Source organism: Ambystoma mexicanum, chromosome 5q, assembly GCF_040938575.1.
Source record: "Ambystoma mexicanum isolate Mex_15411 chromosome 5q, UKY_AmexF1_1, whole genome shotgun sequence".
Lineage (NCBI taxonomy): Eukaryota > Metazoa > Chordata > Amphibia > Caudata > Ambystomatidae > Ambystoma > Ambystoma mexicanum.
The window spans coordinates 424927968-424948933 of NC_090933.1; the positions used below are offsets into that span (position 1 = coordinate 424927968).

At 45.7% G+C, this 20966-nt stretch overlaps 1 protein-coding gene across 7 annotated transcripts in view; it reads right to left on the reverse strand.

Moving 5' to 3' along the window:
• The window catches only part of OSBPL1A (oxysterol binding protein like 1A), a 2815351-nt gene extending 2795800 nt beyond the window's left edge, over positions 1-19551 (reverse strand). For 2 of the 7 annotated variants that reach the window (XM_069620915.1, XM_069620919.1), the window contains exons 1-2: positions 19404-19513; positions 18896-18947 (exon numbers count right to left, since the gene is read on the reverse strand). The gene's annotated coding sequence lies outside the window, so the exon portion shown is untranslated. Of the gene's footprint in view, positions 1-18895; positions 18948-19220; positions 19347-19403 lie in introns of those variants that run through there. The other 5 variants (XM_069620920.1, XM_069620923.1, XM_069620916.1 and 2 more) reach the window with 4 other exon arrangements.
• Positions 19552-20966: the final 1415 nt, after the last annotated feature.

Genomic DNA, 20966 nt, shown 5'->3' on the forward strand with positions numbered 1-20966 from the left:
TAGGACTGGGTGTTCCCGTATCCTTCGGGGCAGATGGAACCCATAAGCATTCCCCCAGGGTAACTGGTGCAAAGAGTGTTTTCTAAGGAGACCCACTGCTTCTCCAAGTTTTCCCACATGTGATCAGAAAGGATCTGGAGTCTCTAAAGTATTCTAAAAGATCGAGGAACCACATGCCACCCCTTATCTTTCGGCAAGATCAGTGCTGCATATGGGACTCTGGGTTTTGAATTTGCCCAGAGAAATGCCAATAATGAGCGCTTGACCTCTGCTAGAAATGGTTCAGGGACCACTACTGGGAGAGACTGAAAGAGGAATAAGAATCTGGGGAGAACATCCATTTTTAATTGAGTTGAATAGCACGGCCCAGGAGAGATAATTTGGACTATCCGTCCAAATCTGCTTTGACAGTGTTCCATAGGGATATATAATTTGCGTCAAACAGATTAGCCAGGGTCGCCGTGAACTCTACTCCCAAATATCTAATGGCCTCTGTCTGCACTTGAAAGCCCCACCTTGCTATGAGCTGGGGAGGGATGTCGATGTTTGGTTGTAGAGGCACTGCTATTATTTTCTTTAAAGTTGGCTCAAAATCCTGACAGTGCTCCATACTCACTCATGGTTTTCGAAAAAAAAGGCGGGGATTGAGTCTAGTTGGCGGTTGAGATACATTAAAATGTCGTCCGTGAACATTGCAAGCTTATATTCTCCCCCCCTACTATTCCATGAATCTGAGAGTTGGACCGGAATGTTTGTGCAAAGGGTTCCACTACTAAGGCATATAACAAGGGGGAGAGCGGGCAGTCCTGCCTCATGCCAATACGAAAGAGCTTGAGGCAATGCTGTTGACCAGGACTTTGGCTGAAGTGTTGCGATACAGTGCTCGTGCACCCCGAGCCCACACCTCGCCCAGACCTGGCCACTTCATTACTGCGTTTAGAAAGGGCCATTCAGCAAGGTCAAATGCCTTTTTTTCCGCATCAATGGACATTAAAATGGGGCAGTCTTCTGTCTCATCGTGGCTACCTATAAGGTCTAGAGTCTTACGAATATTATCCACCTCCTGCCTGCTTTTTACATAGCCAACTTGGTCCATGTGGATTTCTTGGGGGGGGGGGGGGGGAGAAGAGGACCTGGGCCAAACAGGAGGCCAAGATACTGTCATAGATTTTCGCATCCACGTTTATAAATGAAATTGGACAATACGATGCACACTTAGAGGTATCTTTCCCTTCTTTGGGAATTACTACTAACGAGTGGGGGGCCTGACCTGATGCTAGAATTGAAAAGTTTGGTCAAGATGGGGGCAAGGGAATTACAGTTTGCTTTGGAGAAAGCTGGTGTGTAACCATCTTGTCCCGGCGCTGAGCCTGCTTTTAGATTGGAGAAGGCGCTTTGGACCTCTTCGATCGTAATCAGGCTGTTTAGCATTTCTAGGTGATCTTGCACTATTCGGTGTCGAGGAAGACCAAATACCTTTTTTCGTTCTGGGTCTGAGCCTTCTCCCTCAGCGGAGTATAATACGGTGTAGAATCTCGAAAAGCGTTCTGTAATTTCACGGGGATCGGTCAGCGCTATACCCTGCTCGTTTTTTATTTTGTGCATCGCCCTGTCTGCCCTTTGTTTACGTAGACAATTGGCCAACATGGTGTAGGCTTTATCACCCTTTTCATAAAAGTTTTGTTTTAAATGTCTTAATTGTGTTAGAGCCCTGCCTTGCCAGATGTCTTAATTCCTCTCGGAGCACTTTGATCGGACCCAAAATTGAGTCTGCTTCCATTGGTCGCCTAAAGAGATCCTGTTTCTGTTGCGGGATCTCAGGTTTAAGCTCTTCCTCCCTCTTCAGCCGGATTTTATACTTATACGCCCCTTCAGCTATCAGGATACCCCCCGTTCAGTGATAGTTCACCTGTATCGTTCACCGTGAAATAGTATTTTATTGCTTCCGTAAGAGTATCTTTAAATACAGGATCTCAGCAGAGGTAGTCGTTACAGACCCATCTTCATTCTATACTGTGGGAGGGGGCCAATATCCAAATCCAACTTACATAGCTCCTTGTCAGACCAGGCCACTATCTCTATAGCTGTGTTAAACATTGAGCTCTCGCTTTCCGCTCCCACCAGCGGGTAATCTATTTGTGAGTATGTGGGGTGGGGGGAAGAAAAAGGTGAAATCCCGGTCCCTCGGATGTGAGACGCGCCAGGAATCTATCAGGTGGTGCTCCCTCAGTTGACTTAAGAATCTTTCCCCTTGAAGACTGTTTGGTGGGCGAGCGTCTTGTCTCATTGAATCCCAATCCCAATTGGAGTCCGGCACAATATTGAAGTCCCCCCCACACACTAGCATGCCTTCTCGCCAGCCCTCGAGGAACTCGAATAAAGATTAGCTAAATTGTGATCGATTCTGGTTTGGTGCATACGCACAGCAGAGCGTGACTGTGCGTGACCGTGCGTGACCTTAATTTTCCTTTCAAGGCTACATACCTACCCTGGCCTACCCTGTGGATGTGCGCTATCTGGAGGCCTATCGACTTCCTACACAAAATACCCACTTCAACCTCCTTCCCGGTTCTCGAGGCTCAGATCATAACCCCAATTTATCTACCCATAATTTTGCGTCCCCCCCACCCCCTGCTTGGGCATATTTCATCTCCTGCACAAATAGGACGTCTAGTTTCGAGAGTTTGAATTGGCACGCTAACATTGAGCATTTTTGTGGTGAGTTGAGGCCCTCGACATTAAGGGACCCAAAAGTTATACCATTAAGTGGTGTCAAATCGGAACGTGTATTGCTGCTGTGAAACCCCGCTGAGGCAGGTCATCCAAAAGGTAGCTGGTCAGTCTATATTTGGAGAGTTGCTGCATGTGTGACGTGAGGGACTGCGATTGTGGATTTGCAAGGACAGGAATGCTCTTCCACCCCCCCTCACCTCTTCCTGGAAGACGCTGTGTCTGGCATTTTCCTACAATAGTGACGCCCTCAAAGAAAGAACAGCCACACTACAAGGACCCCTCTCCAGGCAAATATTCTAAGCTATTGAAACCCCAAAATCCTTAAAGCAAAAACAACTTGCAGTGAAATTTAACATTCATTCTCTTATAACTTTTTTGTAAAGACCACAACAGTGTTCTCCCTGCTATAATACCAAAATCTTTTTAAACCCATGTGTGGGGCAAGACCGCCCTTCACTTTAAAGCACTCGCCAACTCGTTCTGTTGCATTTCTGCTTGTGCATGGAAAAAGAAGAACCAGAGGGGCAACTTGTTTCAGGGCGTGTTGAGCCGCTTTTATTTCCATTTTACGGGGGCGCTGCCCCTTCTGCGGGACATGGGCAGGATCTTTTGCAGCAGTCCTGTTGATCTCCTGGATTTGTCTATGTCTGGGCCTGTTGTGCCCGCTTGCAGATGTTCCAGGGATCTTTTGGCTTTGTCCTCCGAGGTCAATCTATAGCTCTCTCCCTCATGTTCAAAGCTCAAGGAGAAAAGGAATCCCTATCGATAACAAATCCCTTGTTCCTGCAACCAGGCTGTTATGCGGCGGCAACCTCTTCTCTTGTTTAGTGTAGCGGCCGAGAGGTCTTGAAAGAGATTCTAATTGGACCCCTCGAACTCTATAGGCGCTCTTTCCCTTGCTCTTTGTAAAATGTCTTTCCTCTGCCTGTAGTAATGACACTTTACAAGAACAGACCTCAGGCCTTTTGGAGGGCCCCCAGCTCTGTGGATTCTATCGAATTCCAAACTGGGGGGGGGGGGGGAATTGTCAAATAGGGACACCACCAGAGCCTTTACTCTGCATTCCAAGCCAACTGGGGTTTCACCTTGTTTCTTGGATAGGCCCATAATGCAGATGTTAATTCTTCGTTCTCTGTTTTATAAGTCATGCAATTTCAGCTTTATGTTTCTGTTCCAGGTCCTGGAATCTAGCCTCACAGTTCATTGCTGTTATGTCCCCAGACAGCTGATTATTTTCTACCGCCTCCATCCGGTCTTCAACCTTGGCCATTCTTGTTTGCAAGTCTGAGCTAGTTTCTGTAAGGCTAGATTTTATCGAGCAGACCTCGCCAAACAAAAGACGAATGTCGGATTTGGTGGCACTGTCTCGGTCATTCCCGGGAATTTCGGAGGAGCTTTGGACCTCGTCCGTTTCCATGTTGCTTGGAATGCGGCAGAACGATCGTAGTTGGAAAGGGTGCACCGGTCCAGCTCTCCAAGTGGGGTGTGGGGGCCAGCAAAAGTTGAACTCTCAGGCTCCTCTTTCCAGGAGTGAAACTGCTGTGTCTACACCCAATGGGCACCTGTACTCCCTTTTCTGCGATGGTGTCTGGTAGGGTACAGCCTTGCCCCGTCACCATTTCAATTGGGGTTCTGCATGACTGGTTCTTATCTGTTCAACTGTGCTCCGTCTTCCTTTTGCATCTATTATACTGTTCGTCCTTCTTTCTGTGCTTGTGCAGACTCCCCGCTCACCCAGAGCATGGGCTGTGTGATTTCAGAGGGCACCTTCCATCCAAGAGGGGAAGGGGGGGGGGGGGACGACAGTATATTGAGGCGCGGGTATTCACAGCGGGAGCCCGCAAGTTAACCTGGGGTGTCTGTTTTATATTGAGAAGAACTTAAGCTTTGTTCCCTGAGCTAAATTAGCGGTAGGTCTTCCCAAGTGCCTTCCTGCGCGGACCGTGGTTTTGGCTTTATTTCCCCTACCTCACTCGGCGCTCCGATAGCAGTAAAAGTGAGTGCGTGTTGAAAGGGCTGGCGAGGTTTGGTATACCTTCTGGGTATTTTGGCAAATTTTTTACTAGCGTACTCCCCCACTGGGGTCTGTTTTTATGAGGTAGGGCACTGCCGCATATTTATGCAGTAATGCTCTTCTCTTGCAGTCTTTCGTTCCATATCTCCTGATGAAGACGTTGTGCAGTAGACATCCTACGTCCAAACCGGTTGAGCTTGTTTTCCCAGGGATGTGATCTACACAATATTTTCACTCCTAGATCCGCCCCCACGATAGATTGTTTTAATCATTTCTATTGTATGTTTTTCTACTTCTAAAAAATATCAAAATAACTAGACGGGATGCGAGGATTGTGCTCACTCCCGATTGTGAATCAATTTTGTCATTTTTAGCTATTGTTGTTTGGATGAATGTCACTTTGAATGTTGTATGGTTTGAATGCTGCACTATGAATGGTTTTGATCATGGGCTAATTTTAGCCATGTGTTATGTTTACCCTTGCTGTTGTGATATGTAATAATATGTTCTTTAAAGTATTGTGTCATTAATTGACTATCAAATTTTTGTATCATGATTAAATAAAAATTGATACAATTTGTAAGCAACACAGTTTTGCTCTCTGGACATTTTTTCCAAATTTCTGTAGTGTGTAATTGTGCCAGTTGTCCCTTAATTGTGCCTGTTACCCATAACCGTTTCCATTCTACTCATTACCTCTTCAGCTGCGATTCTAGCTTGCCGTGCATTGAGGCGAGTTGCTTTTCTCTTAGAACTTTCCTTGCAATCAGCTCACCCCTCATTGTCGCCTTACAGGCGTCCCACATCATCTGTTCCTGTATTCCACGAGTCTTATTTTTAAAAACTCCCCAATTTCACCCCATATCTCGCAACTTATTATGACCGGGTCACATAGTAAATGATTTGGAAATTTCCAGCTCCGGATCCCAGACCGACCACGTGCCTGCTGTACGACTATCGATATGGGAGCGTGATCTGAAACTAATAGGCCCTAGGTCAATTTTTTATGTACTTGCCCCAATAAAGCTGGGACTCATATAATCGATCCGGGAAAATGACTGATGAAAATGAGAATAGAAAGTTTATCCTCTATTTGTCGTCCGTATTTCTTTCCCAGAATATACCATGGCTAATTGGGTCATACTTGCTTGGAGATTTTGCGAGGGGCCCCTGTGAATGACATTTGTTGTTGTGCTCCTGTCTACCAGCGGGTCCCATGCTACATTGAAATCCCCTGTTATTATAATTTGAACCACTGCAAATTTTTCAAGTTTGCTCAACACCACCCGCAGGAATCCATCTTAGTGCGTATAAGGTGGCTATCGCATACCATGAGCTCCCCAACTTGATAAGAACAAATATGTATCTACCATCCTTGTCCACCTCCCGCAGTTATTTGCAGTCCTACCAATCCCTTAAAAGCTATAAGGACCCCTCCCCTCTGCCCCTTATTGTTGGATTGCACTATATGGGGGTTTCCCTTGATCCTTAGTTTATGGTTGTCTTTCTTACATATGTGGGTCTCTTGCAAGGCCACAATGTCTGATTTTCCATGCCTTAAATATTCTTCTACCTTTCAACCAGGGAGTTGAAACCCCTAACATTCAGCGACATGAGTCAGAACTCTCGTTTACCCCCATGACCCTGTTGGCATTTCAATTTTTCAGTAGCAGCCGTTCCCCCATCCACCTAACCCCTACGCCCTTTCCCCCTGCTCCCCCCAAAACACTCCAGTCAGACTCAACCCTCTTCTCCCCCACCCATGCAACAAGCCATGGGGGCTGAGTCTCACTACACAGCCAAAGATAACTTGTGCGTGTCTACTGGGACCCTCCCCTAATTCCAAGCGCCGGGATCACTTCACACCTACCACGGCACCACCACTCCACCGTTCTACCTCCCCATGGATAATTACTCTGTTTTTTCCCATACCGTTCAATAACATACCCCCTCCCACGAGGACCCGGGGCACAATGTACTCATTTGTCCTCACAACAAGTTGGGTTGTCGTTTACCAGGACCTCTCAGAGCCTTGTTCGACGGTAGCTCTCGTGCTTTCCTCCATTCCCATTGTCTAATCTTTGCTGTCTCTCTGTGGCCTCAAATATTGTTACTCACCCCCATCTTCCTCAATTTTCTTAATCCTAAATCCTTCTTCGCAGGAGGTATTACAGTGTTGACGTGCCTCCCAAGAAAACAGCAATTCAAATGGAAACATCCACCTGTATTGAATTTCAGCCTGCAAAAAAGCTTTGACCACCGGCCCCATCAATATCCACTTCACCAAAGTAGATTGTGCTAGGTCTTGATATAATTGTATTTCAATGCTGTTCACTTTGATGGGACTTGCCTTTCTAGCCACCTGTAAAATAGACTACTCTTTTTGTCCATGTTGGTGAAGAGCGGTTACTACATCGCAGGGTCTGGCAGCTGGTTCCGCTCTTCTACGGCCACTCGATGAATGCGATCCAGGGGTACCTCTTTCCCCGCCTACAGCTTCAGCAAATCAGCAAAAACATGTTGCATCCTGTCTTTTAGGTCTCGGTCCTCCAATACCTCAGGAAGCCCTTTTACCCTAATATTAGATCTCCTCAAGCAGTGTTCAAGATCTTCCGTCTGTTCTTCATTCAACACCATCTCCACTTCCTTCCGCGAGAGCTTCTGTAGCGCCCCATCTTACTGTTTCTTTCTCGCTTTGGGGGTAGGGGCCCCTTCCTTGGGTTTTTTCGGTTTGTTCCTAGACATCTTGAAAGGGGTTTGCGATATCTTTCTTTTCCCAACTGCAGACCAGTCCATCAAAGGAGACATTTCTCCTTATTCCTGCGGTTAGCTGGTCCCGAGAGGTTCCGCAAAGTCAAGTCCACCATCCTTCTCTCACTCTATCAGGACCCACCAATACCCCTCCTCATGCACTGCAGCTACACCTTGTCCAATGGTCACCATCCCTTTTCCTGCTACGGCGTGCGCTTTTCTCCTCTGACCCCCTCCGCCTTTACTTTCAAATTCCTCCTTATGTAAAATTGACACCAATTGTTAGGCGTGTCGTTACTGTCCACTGGTCCCTAAGCGTTTTCCCACCTGCCACACCCACCTCAGAATGACTCCTGCTCACAGAGTGTTCCGAACAGCTCCGGATTTACTGATGGTGAACACATTTAGTTGCTATATGATGAGACCAGCTGCACAATAAAGTCCGAAACACTCTGCTGTTACCCGTGGGAGGGGGGGGGGGTTCAGTCTGATCCTCCGCGGTCCTTCCCTTACATAGTTTCCAAAATGGCAATTTGACAGACCGTCACTGAAATTTGCTGCTTGTCCCTCTAAATCCAAGAGAATCCGTCTCAATCTTGTACCCCTCAGGTTCAGGAGCAATCCATGGGACACTCCTCAGATTTACCCTCTCCTCAATGGGGTGTGCTATGCCAGATCTTTATTGGCTTGACCCCACACCTCCACCTGAGGAGGACTATGCTGGATATCGTCAAACTCAAGCGACTGACCGGGAAGCAGAGGATCACGTGTTAACGGGAGCAGTGGTGTATTTAGGATTTCTGCTGCCCTAGGCTCAAACAAGTGCATGCGCCCCTTCCAACTTTACTCCACCTCTCCCAGACTCTGCACTGAAGAGGAAAATTCGAAATCTACTCCTACCCCTCTCACCCCAAATGCATGAACTGGAAAGAATAGCAGGAAGAATAAGGAGCACTCTCACCATTTTGCACCAGTCCCCGGGACGCCCATTGGTGACAAATATGCTGAAAGACACCAACTTCACCAACACTGCAACCTAAAAGTAACACAAACCTTGCCCAGAGTGGATGAAGAGCTTCTGGGTGCTAGCAAAGACACTTTAAATGACAGTATTGATTAAAAGCAAGAAGACATGCTAAATTAGCCTCAATGCAGCAAACGCGCCATGCAGAATCGACAAAACACAAGAATTCCTGTTTAAAGGCTTGCAGATGCTCACATGAATTAACCCCTTGGTAAAGCAAAAGCATTGAGCCACTTAACAGCACTATAACTCATTAATTCATGCATTATCAAGTGGCACAGTGTAAGCCATGCCCCGCTTCAGGACATCACAGCCAAATACAATTGTCTCACTGAAGTCCAGTGGCGATGGGACGGTGCGAGACAGGAATGCACCTTGCAGCCCCCAGCCAAGGTTGTGTAACCAGATAAACTATTTTCTTGTAACAAGATGAAATTCTTTTCTTCTGAACGGCAGTGAACCGAGCGTAAATGAAGCTAATTCAACCTAGAGTGTGGAGGCAAGACACGTGACTCTTTGGCTTTTCTACGAGAAGGAAAAGACAAGTTCGCAAAAGCCAGACATGATTTGCAACAATGTGTAACAAGAATGCCTGGATGTTGCATTTAAAAGCAAGTGCATTCAAAAGGCAGTGGTGATTCTATTCATGGCACACCAGAGACAGTTACTTTTATGGGAGAAACACACATTTCGACCTGGAAGCAGATTTTGTCTGAAGCCTGGAGACCCTAACTCTGGCCAATCACCACTCGAGGCGCCAGGGGCAGAGAGCTTTGCTCTGCTAAACCGATGGGAAGGCTTTCACAATTTTTTTTTTTTAATTAGGTAATGGGGAAACAGTAAAGCCAGCCCCTCTGACAACATTACCCAGTTAAAATGATTTCTATAAAGGGAACTATATGTGGCCAATCACTCAGCAACCAATCTCAGAATGAGATAGGTTTCTGGAAGCCAGCCCAATTTTGTGATGTCAGTAGGATGCTGTTACAAAACTGGCTTGCAAGCCAGTCCCTCAGAGTGTGCCTGTATTTTCTCGGTGCACAAATCCCTGTGCGTGTGTTTGCTGGCCAGAAATAAACCAGAGTTTGGAACATGCGGCTTGCTTGGACTCTGCTGCATTCCTTTTGGAAAAGGGGAGGTGTTGGGCCTCCTGTAACACGGGACCCCCAGAAGCAACTTCACCAGATTCCGTCCCTTCAACAAACTGTCTGCGTTGGCCAAATTACACCCCCATCACTCCCATTTTGGCTTTATAGCATTATAAGGAAGTTTTTAAGGTTGCAGGGATTAGAAAGATATTGCTTTCTCTCTATTAATTCAAGCCTGTTAGTTGAAAGAGCGTTTTCAGATCTCTGCTGGCCAAGATTTGGAGAAGGCAGTGTGTTCTACAGTTGAGTGCCCTAAATGTACTTGTTACTGCCAATTGTCTACTTTCGGTTAGGTCAGAAAACAATCTTTTAGAGTAAGCAATCAGAACATAAGCGGTCTGCCCACTGGGCACAAGTGAGGAGGTTGGAACAAGGAATTTTAGTTTCAATGCGAATATCTGGTTTCTCTCACAAATTGCCTGTCACTCCATGAGAAGCACAGAGACTAGTCGGTAACATTAATGCAATATAACTAAATGTCTGCATCCGATCTTGTCACAAATGGTAACGTATGAAACATATATAAGTGGTACAGGGACCTCTTATAGAAATGTTGAATACGAATAACTCAACCTCCTTCCCATGGTTACAGCTCTGGTGTTAGCAGGGGGCAAAATAGAAATAAGGCAAGCAAACTACTTTAGGCGATTCACCTCCAACCCCTTGTGGTGGAACACCATTAAAATATGGCAAAAATCGCAAGAGACGTTTTTAAAAACTCTGGCTGGACATTAACAACTCAGCAGAGTAGAGACAGTTGGAGAAGGTCCTAAGAATATTTGGCTGTGCATTCTCACGGTGGAGTAATGGATAAGGGCGACCCTGAACATTCATGTGTGGGAAGCAACAGCATTCCGGTAGCTGCACAATGCAGACACCTTTTATAACAATGAAGTGGTACACACTGTATACATCATTGCTGTTTGTGTCAAATATACCCAACACTCCAAGAGTGAAATTCAGTAATGGATTGGGTGTTCCAGCACAATATTACCTTTGTGGGCGTGGTTCAGGCTATGGGTCTTGCCAGCTCGGGTTTAAGGCAATTTAAAATGTTTGTTAACTCTAGAGTTAGTGGAATGTACAATAAATTGGAAAATGCTGCGATTTGTGGCTATATAGATGTCCTGCTATCGTTGGAAATACCGTTTCAGTAAATGTCCTACCTTGTATTTAAAACATAATCTATGCAAAGATTACTTATAAATATCACTGTTATGCATTGTGTGACATACTTTGCAGTTGGTTATCCTGGTAGTACTGATCGTGCAGCAGAATGTCAAAGAGACTGGATAAACCCATCCAAGGTGCCATTTGCCTGCTTAGCACTGAGCAGGTTCTGTAAAGATGGCTGAATGGACAGCTTTATGGGACAACTTTACAGCTTGAAATAGTGTGTGCCTTTGGCACACAGTGTTTGTTCTCTCCCTTCTATGGCTTTGGGTATCCTTTCACAGGTTTCCTGATGCACTTGCGCATTCAGATTTACTCTTCGACATTTTAACTTCTCCATGATGTATTTCATGCCTGCACCTTTTGGGTGGCCACAGAACTCTGCTCCGAAATGTGGGACCGGGGAGGGAAATTAGCTCTTGCTTCTAAGTATAATTTTAGTGCCAGGAGACGGGATGGCAGCAGATGGACTGCGGATGTACCCAATGAGCATTATTATGTCTTGGGGGCGGGGGGAGGTCAACCGGATACAATGAATATTGGGAGAAGCCAAACCATGAGGGAATATAAGGGGGAGGCGGGTTGGGTTTGGGCTGATAAGTTATTATTTCTTTATATGTTTATATGGTTTCCAAACCAGCAATAGAGGTGGTCTTGCTTTGTCCCTTTTCAATATGACTCCATAATCCTTGTGTCTGATTTTTCGTTCATAGGAGGGACACACAGCTTGTGGGTGTTTGGTTATTTCCCCAAACATTCCCTGCCCATGCTAATCCCTATGGCCATTCCTACCCAGTACCTGCCCCTCCCTGCCCAAAACACATCCTTCTGGGATCTCCTTGAGCTAGCTTTATCAAGCAGTAAAATCAAATGATGTGCTGCAAGTGCCTGACAGTGTTATTCCAAAGGAGCCTTCTAAGATGTAATGGATTTGAAGCTGTAAATGTGCTACCCATGTAATAAAAATGTTATAAGAGTGCCTTGAGCAACTGGATTTAAAAACAGAATGGGTGCCCTTGCATTGAAGGCCTGTTTAAAACAAGCATTGGTAAAGCCAACATTTTTGTCTTGTTCATGGGTGTTAAGCAAGGCACTCTTCACGTCCTCAAGTAATCGCACAGTTTTGCTGCTTTTGCCCATCTTATGGGGAGGTATTAGTACCATTAGTATTTGTACCATTATGGCAGTGGCTGTGAAATGCCTACCCAATGACTGTTAACATGGATTTCTGAAGTCTGACCTGGTGGGCAGAGGTTCAGAAGGCCAGCCTAGTTTCTTGGAATAGGGTAACCTCTGGACAAGCCAGACCAATTAAGGTAGCTATGACAGGCGGTCAAGACCAAGTCTCAAATATGCGTGAGGGTGACTGAAAGACCTCAATGAGCACACAGAGCAAGGACACTTACAAATTACTCCCAGAGAGGTTTATATATCAAAAATATAAAACACATTACAAGGCCTTTGTAACTAAACACAGAGTAAAAGAATCACAGCAATCCGACTAAACCAACACAACACAATCAATACATGATATATAGAAGACTATTGGGGTCTAAAGGGTTAAAGGCATGAAATACATTCACAACCTAGAGGGGAAGAAAATAGGCAGTGCAGATAGTCTTTAGTCCCCTTCAACATCAAACACACACCTAACTAAGAGGTAGTCCAAACCCTAAGAAGAGAGGAGCCTTATGCTCAATAGTACATGTAGTGCAGGCGCACGCAGTTGTTCCAATGGGCAAAACGAGCTCTCTAGCAGCTCAGGAAGGTGGGTATAGGCGATGAAGAATAGATTCCCACTATTCAAGGAGGGCCTCTACTTGAAGGCAGAGGTGATTCCAAGGTTCGGGAATGGTTTGCTAGTTCGCACTAGCAGTGGAAAGGAGAGGGACCCCCAGCGGCCACTCGTGCGTAATAATGGATGGAGGCGCTAGGGGCCACCGGTTAAGGTTAGGGTTACTCACCGGCCCCAGGTGCACTCCGGACCAAACTTCGCCAGTCAAGTCCGTTTCGGTTGCAGGTTCTACTGCGGCAATGACAGATCTGCGGGTTTCAGTTCCGGAGATACAGTGAGGATTTCCAAACGGGACAGTGGCGATTTCTCCGCTCCTGGTGGATGTATCAGGCCAGTTTCACTGCAACAGGCTTCAGGGGCAAGAGGGTCACAAATGCAGCGCACCTGCAGAGATCGTTGCCGCAGCTGGGCAACACAGTAACCGCATTTACTCCAGTTCTGACGCACTCGCCTCACTTCAGACCTGGGAATGCCAAGTATTCGAAATTCGGTGTGAGGGTGCCGGCGACACAGAACTAGCAGTATACCAAGTTTCGAGAGCCTCCTCGAAACGACGGTGCAGACAGAGCAAAGAACCTGCGTAAGCTGGTCAGCCCACTGGCTGGCCAAGGGACACTTCCTAGAAGGTTTACTTGCAGGGTTTGTTCAAGATGCCGAGAATAGTTGGTTCCACTATTCTAACAGATCGAAGCATCTTCACAGACCTTCTAGGACGACCAGATGCAGAGGGGTCCCACGGGGCGACAACGGGCTCCGGGTGCCAAACCTTCCAGCGGTTCACCAGCGGTTCCTCGACTCTGCTTCTTAGTTTCAGGATACTGGGATCCTATCCTTCATGCAGTGAGAACTCCAGAGATCGACAACATGGTATGGGTGTTTTCGGCCTTCTCTTATCCAAAGTTCCCTTTGCGCCAAAACGGAGAGGACCCAATGGGAGATCTGCTCATAAACGCACACTCCATTTGTAGACCAATCACAGACCACGGTGGTCCCAGTCATTCACAGCACTCCAGACTCTCTGTGTATTGGGGACAGACACCCCAGCCCACATCCTGGAGGCACACACATAAGGCATGCAGAAGCCCACGAAAGCTTGGCGTTTTGCGGGAAACTGCATGTCCAAATAAGGACATGCTCGACCTGGGAAAGGCAAAGGGGCAAGATTGCCAAAGGACAGGACAAAGAACCTCGTGGCTTGGCCAGTTTGGAGCCAGGCCACCTATTCGTGCCAAACGCGGTTTAACGCGGTTTAAATGGCAGGAAAGGGTTAAAATTAAATGAACCGATAAACTGCCACCAGCCCTGTCCATGACACATCTGCACATATCCAAAAAAGTCCTAAGAGAGTATCAAGGATCTTTGTAATCGACTATGAGACCCAAGTGCACTGTACTGTAAGGTACATTGTGCACTTGTTACATGTTGCAGAAAACCTGCAACACTGGAAAAGGGCCAAAGGAAACAAAGTCTCCCAGTACTGACTGTTTAAAGGGCATGTCAGTTTCCCCATAAAAAGTGAGCGAATGCCCAGAGGAGTGCAGCAGAAGGCTGTGCTCCCCTGGCAAATTCAGACTAATGGTGTATAAACAGCAGCAAAATGTTTGGGGGTGTACAACTGGAGGGAAAATTACATATAAAATGAAATCTTTCCTAACAATGACCAAAGCAAAACCTACAACAATCGGCTTTGCCAAAATTATGAATTGACCGAACAAGTTGGCCTTACGTAAAGCAGATCCAAAATTACATACATGAATAATTAATTCACAATTAATTATTTACAAGTCATTCACAATTCAACATATAAAAGAAGAAAGACTTCATAAGCTGTGCATAAACTAATATCAATAAACCCTAAAAAGCAATCAATAAACACAGAATCAACAAATGAAGAAAAGAAAAATCAATGATAAATCCAAAACGTAAAGTATACCCTTTGTACATGGCTCATAAATTCTATCCATCTTTAATAGGCACTAATCCCACTGCCTCTAGGAATTTCAATAGAGCGATGATTAAGCCCACCTCCTTGCCCCCACCACTCTTTTGTAGAACTCCTCCATTTGTAACCATTCCTCATTTTGCACAAACATTAGAAAATGCTCATTTCTTAAATCCTGTATGGCACTGCATTCAATAATCAGGTCCTGTCGAGTCAGCAACGTACCTGCGGTCTTGCACAAATCACATGCTTCACAAGTTGGAGTAATTCCCGACCCGATAGCCTGTATTTCACTGGTCAGAAGAAGATTTAAAGGGAAGCGCATGATTGCCGACGCCAACAAGGATGAGGAAAACGTGCTTAATAATTTGGCAGCACGTTCACTGGCTTGGCGATAAGGTCAAACTCTTACAGAAAGTATAAGATCTCAATTTTTTGATCATTTTAATCCAATCCCCTCTAAAAAGCAACTTCTTGACCAATAGCAGCATTATAATGAGTAGATCAATGTTCGCCTGTATCTTACATAGGCTCTCAAATGCATAACGACAGAATCGCCCAATTCATTGCCAGTACTTCTCCCTGGAAATGTATGAAAGGAAAACTCCTGGAAGGGTTAAGCAAAGTGGCAAAAAATTACAGACCTCTCCGTTGATACCAGGCCTCCAAAGAGATCACACCCAAAGCAAACCACCAAGCGACAATTGGAGACACATGTCGGAAGCCCTAGGGTTGTACAACAAAATGATTCCTTCGATTACAGTCCAATTTATGTCTCATGGTAGGTATGAGATCTGCTGCCCATAAAGGAGGGACGGCACCATTTTTTGTTTATAGTAGTCTAGAAGTGGCTTAATAGTGACTCTGCAATGCCTTGCATACAACAGTTTAGCTGAGAGACAACCAGTAGTACCTTAGTTTTAAGAGACACATCCCTAGATATTTGGAGATACAAGGCCATCCACGTGAATTTGAAGGGCATGTTTAAATGGGAGGAAAACCTGAGTGTGGAAGTCTTATTGGTATTAATTAACAATACAATATCCCGGTGATACTGGAGATATTGACCACCTTCAGAAAACTATCAGGCTACCACGTAAACAGAAAGAAATACCTAGTATTGCCATTGGTATTTCTCCACACTCAACCTGTAGATCTACTCCCACAAGGGGGGGATTCGCTGGGAACCCGAGTCCTTTTGCTACTTAGGAATTACAGTCTTTCACAAAAACACTAGGAGAGCATTATCGAGAACAGGACACTCAAAAAAATGTTGGAAGTCCCTGCCACTTTCTTTGATGGGAAGAATCGCTTTATGTAAGATGGTGGTGTTACCCAAACTGCTTTATTACTTCATTAACATACCGTGCAAGATCAAGAAAATGTTTTTTTAAATGCTGGATACCAGAATCGGGAAGTTACTATGGGGCCCGAATCATAGACAAGTGGCACTGACCACTCTACGCAGGCCATACACGGAAGGGGGGCTCAGCCTACCTGACTTCGAAGCCTATTTTGTAGCGGCTCAGTTACACAGTATCTCACTGGGTGGACAAACCGGAAGGGGATCGGAGACGACTGCTAGGGGATTTTCCAACACCCAGGAAGGGAATAGAATTGTTATGGAACTCGATGGCAAACATTGGGAAGAACAAAATATACACTGTACCGGGAGGAATTTGGAAACAAATACCAGAGAACCTATGTTGCTCCCAATTGTATAGCCTGGACTTGCCGCTGGGCTTGTATCCCACGTTACGTGAAATACTGACGGATCTTGATTCCTCTAGACTAAGACATAAGGGGTGCACTAAACTGGGGGATCTTTATGGAAGGAGGGAAACTTATCGTTTCGAGCTTGGCATAAACGCTACAACATGCCTGAGGGAGCCTTTCTGAGTTACGGCCGAATAGCGAAACGACTAGCCACTCTCTGGGAAGAGACTCCAGAGGAATCGAAACATAATCCCCCAACGCAACATATGTTGGACATAGGACACAGTAAGGGACTCATTTCGATCCTATATCATCGAATCAGAGAACAGAAGCAGGGTCCAGAGTTAAACGGGAAAGAGATATTGGAAGTGAGATCCCCGAAGAACAGTGGGTCAGAATATGGGAACAAACTCAGAATCGAGAAATGCCAGGTTCAGGCTAATACAATATACAATTGTATGCACAGAGTGTACATGACACCATCTAGACACCATTTGATTAGCTTACAATACCCACATACTTGTCGACGATGCGCAGAGGCCTCCGCAGGATTTTGGCACATGGTTTGGGACTGCCCAAAAATTACGGCAATCTGGGAGGAAGTGGTAACTGAATCCAGTTCATGGGCACACCTTCACACCAGAGGCATGCTTATGGGGGATACTACAAGGAGGTAAGTGAGCCAAAACAAAGAAGAACATTGTAGCTTTCCTATTTATACTAGCCAAATGCAGGATAGCAATCTCATGGAAAAATCCAAGGGACCCATCTATACAACTATGGATAGAAGAAGTACACTGCTGGGAGATGGCAGAAATGCATGTATTGAAAGGACAGGCCACAACAGGGGAAGATGAGGACAGGGGGATGGATTGGGGACAAATGCTGAATGAACTAATAATACTTCAGATTTACGGCCACCCTGATTTGACCAAATAACTGGACTATGCGCAATACTGAGAATTTGGAATACTGTAACCTGCCCAACAGCCCACACCTGATTTGCATTTATTTTGTAACAATCAGCAATCCAGACTTGCAAACCAGAGTCACTTATTAGAAATGTTTAAGTTTGCATATATTGGTTTGAAATCCTCTAAGTCGAATATGTTTAAAGAACTGCTGAATTGAGCATTGTTTACTTATAATGTAACTGTGGAATGAAGCTGTAACAATTTCACTAACTAAACATATTCAAACAAAAAAAAATTAACTAACAATTCATTCCGGCTCACATACGACACCATCACGTTTATCAGCCTTTGTAGACTCACCTGCATACAATCTACTAAAATGATGTCATCCGCATAGGACATGAAGGACACCCTCAGATCTCCCAGTTTAATCGAGACAAAGGCTGAGGCTTCCAAATGGACTAAAGATGAGCCAGGTAAATGTTTAACAGGCACGGGGGCAATACACATACTTGGCCCAAACCACAGGTTTCGAAATCATTCATTAACTGCCCTCAGCCTATTCAACCTCGCCAGGACTGAAGGATTCACGTGGATTCACTTCAAAATAGTCAATAGATTTTCCGGGATATGACATGCGCCCAGTTTAGCCCAGAGCCTGTCCCGATTGATGGTGTCAAAGCTTGCAATAAACTGATCGCTGCTATGTAAATTGGGGCCTCACCAGCTTTGCCCATGCTTGTTAACTTTGATTTCTTGGGCGTCCCAAACTTTGCTAGAAGGGTCAATCTCTCTCAACAGCCCCTTGTTTTCTTATTTAATGTCCCGCCTTTCAGTTCCGTGTGTAAATCCTATGACTTATTTTCCAGTTTATTTGGAAAATTGCTATGTACAAACATGCGCAATTTGTCCCCATTAAAAAATAAATCCGGTTGAGTAGGTTGGGATTAGATCCGCTACCTGAAATTCGTGGTGGGTATTTACTCCCGACCAATTGGAAAGCTCACCAGAAGCAACTGTTGCATATAATTAGTGTATGTCAGCTGCTTTTTTTTTACATCATCACCACCATTGTTGTAGCATTGCTTATCCTTTGTTTAAAGTTGACTAGTTCCCGTTTTTTGGGCAATATTTATGGAAATAATGGGCACGGTTTACTTGTAGAACAATTAACTGAGCGAGGAACATTCCATGAGACTTTAAAAAACGAAGCACGTGGAATAGAACCTGCCAGAAAGATCACACGAACAAATTCCTGATACAATAAAACCAGTCTCTGTGGCAATGAAGAAATGAACATCTCCTGATTACCGACTCTTTAATTACTGAGAGACTATGCCTTCGAAGCACAATAATCATATTGTCAACGCCAAACTTTCAAGCCAACTCCAAAACATACAGCGGGCCATCAACTGTAATCGTAAAAAGCTACAGTCACATGCGAACACTCAAAGGTTCATTTGAAGGGTTTCGAGAGCTTAAAGACGACTCCAGTATTTGATGAGATTCCCCTTCTTGCACAGGCTCGTATCTGAAAGGATCACATGCGGGCACATCAGTACCCGAGTCTGCTCTTGTCGGATTCAAATTAGGGAGCGGGGAGAAGTCAACTGCGTGCAACAATACGCACGAACGATCACTTGCAGCCACTCGTTTCTAAAATATGTGCTTATTTTGTTACCTACCAAGAAGAGTTGCCAACGTCTTCGGATGGGTGGCTTCTCCCACGCGATTCCCCTATAGGAAAAAATATATAACATTTAAAAGGCTTCCCTGAAAGTATGAGAAACCAACTTTGATTGTGGGGGTAGTTAGACGTCCCGCTAAAGGTGAGGGATTACACGGAACGGACGGCGTGTTATGGGATAGAGTGTGTGTACGTGTGCAGTTGCTCTCGGCGACCACTGCCGTGTTCAGTAATTACACACTAACAGCTTAGTCACAACATAACCCGTGTTGCACTAGCAAACAGTAGACTCTAGAAAAGCGTGGGGTTCTTTTACAGCCAACCTGCTCCTGGCCGGGTCCTACAAACAGCCCCGAAATCGGTACAAGCACAGCCGCGAATGCCTGGGAGGGAAGAGTGCAGCCAAGGGGCGGGGAGCACCTGTGCCAGCAGCTGCTCCCCCTGACAGGAAGAGGCGGACCTTAGTCGCAATAACAACATATAGAAGCATCGTCTTTCTAGGTCACCTCGTAAATCCCGCTGTAGTCACGATGTTCTTCTGGGACCACTGTTCTGCTCACCCCGTTATTCTCGGTGAAGCATGTGACTGGGGGAGGGGCGGCCTGGCTGCTTCCTGTTTATCATGCTGAAAGAGATGATGCTACGAAGACGGCCGATCGTCCCCGCCATAGGAACTGCCCGTGTATCTTCATCCTGCCACTGCTTATCATCGCCCGCATCAGTGGGATCACTGGTTGAATCACCACTGTGATAACCCCCACCCACCCCCCAATAGCTTCCTGCCCTGGGTACCCTTCCATCACCACTGCTCTGCCCGTCGTTTTCTCATTGAACAATTCTCAAATGACTCTGGTTTCTATGTTTTCCTGCGGCGAACCTGCAAAAACATAATATGGTCGAAGTCACTTTCAAGTAACTTGGGCACTTAGCCACTTCCTGGACCACAACCCACAATTCACACGTATCCCATACTTGTACCTTCTTTGTAGCGCTAAAGAGAATTGTCAGAGTCAATTGTTTCTTTGTGGCTGAAAAGCCTGCAGGTTTATTACATTCAGCTACCTATCCGTCGGATCATTCACACATAGGATTTATGACTTCGAACATGGTAGAAAATGCACTAGCTTGGGCCGCTCCGTTGGTGACTTCTGTTTCGCAGGATTATGGAGCCTTCGTGGCTTTAGTAAGGCAGACCATTGAGAGACTGGAGGTGACTTATTCTGCATGCGAAACCCTACTAGACATCCGCCAGGGATCAACCACACACTAATGTATGTTTCATCTTTCAAACGAATGGCTACAGAAACTGGGTGGCTAAAGGGTGCCCAATATACCATATTTAGACATGGCCTACACAAAGAAATAAAGGGCGAATTAGCCCGGATCTCAACTACCTAATCCATCTCCAAGCACCACTCCCAAGGAAGAGCCCATACAGATTGGGGCAGCAAGAGGGCCCTTGTCTCCTACAGAATGACAACGACGAGGGGACAAGGGAGTGTGCATGTACTGTGGCTCAGGTAGCCATTTATTAAGAGAATGTCCAGAAGTTCCCCCCAGACGGTCGGGAAACGACAAACCCTAGAAGGGACAAAGCACTGGGGTCTGGAGACATGTTCCTCGCTGTTTGCTTCCACTTTTACTGTTCAGGCACACAACCGCCTGATGGTTGTGAAGGTTAAACTGCAGCTTGAACAACAAGCTATCAAAACCTTAGCCATAGTCGATAGCGGGGCAGCAGGAAGTTTTATGGCTGTGGTTTGGGCAGACAAGGAAGAGATTCCAAGACATGAGCGCAAGGAAAAGCAAGCAGTAGAGGGAGTCGACTGGCAACCTCTCAGTTCGGGACCCGTTACTCACACCTCCTCATCCCTTGTAGCGTCTATCAGCAATCATAAGGAGAATATATGTTTCAACATCATCAGAGCTGCTCATTTATGATAATATTGGGAATCCCCTGGCTTCGTCAACATAATTCCAGTATCGAGCGAAGAACGTTCTGCTACTCAAATCGGCGTTCTGTGTCGAACATTGCCTTGAAGACATTCAGGAGGTATTGGTTTTGGCTA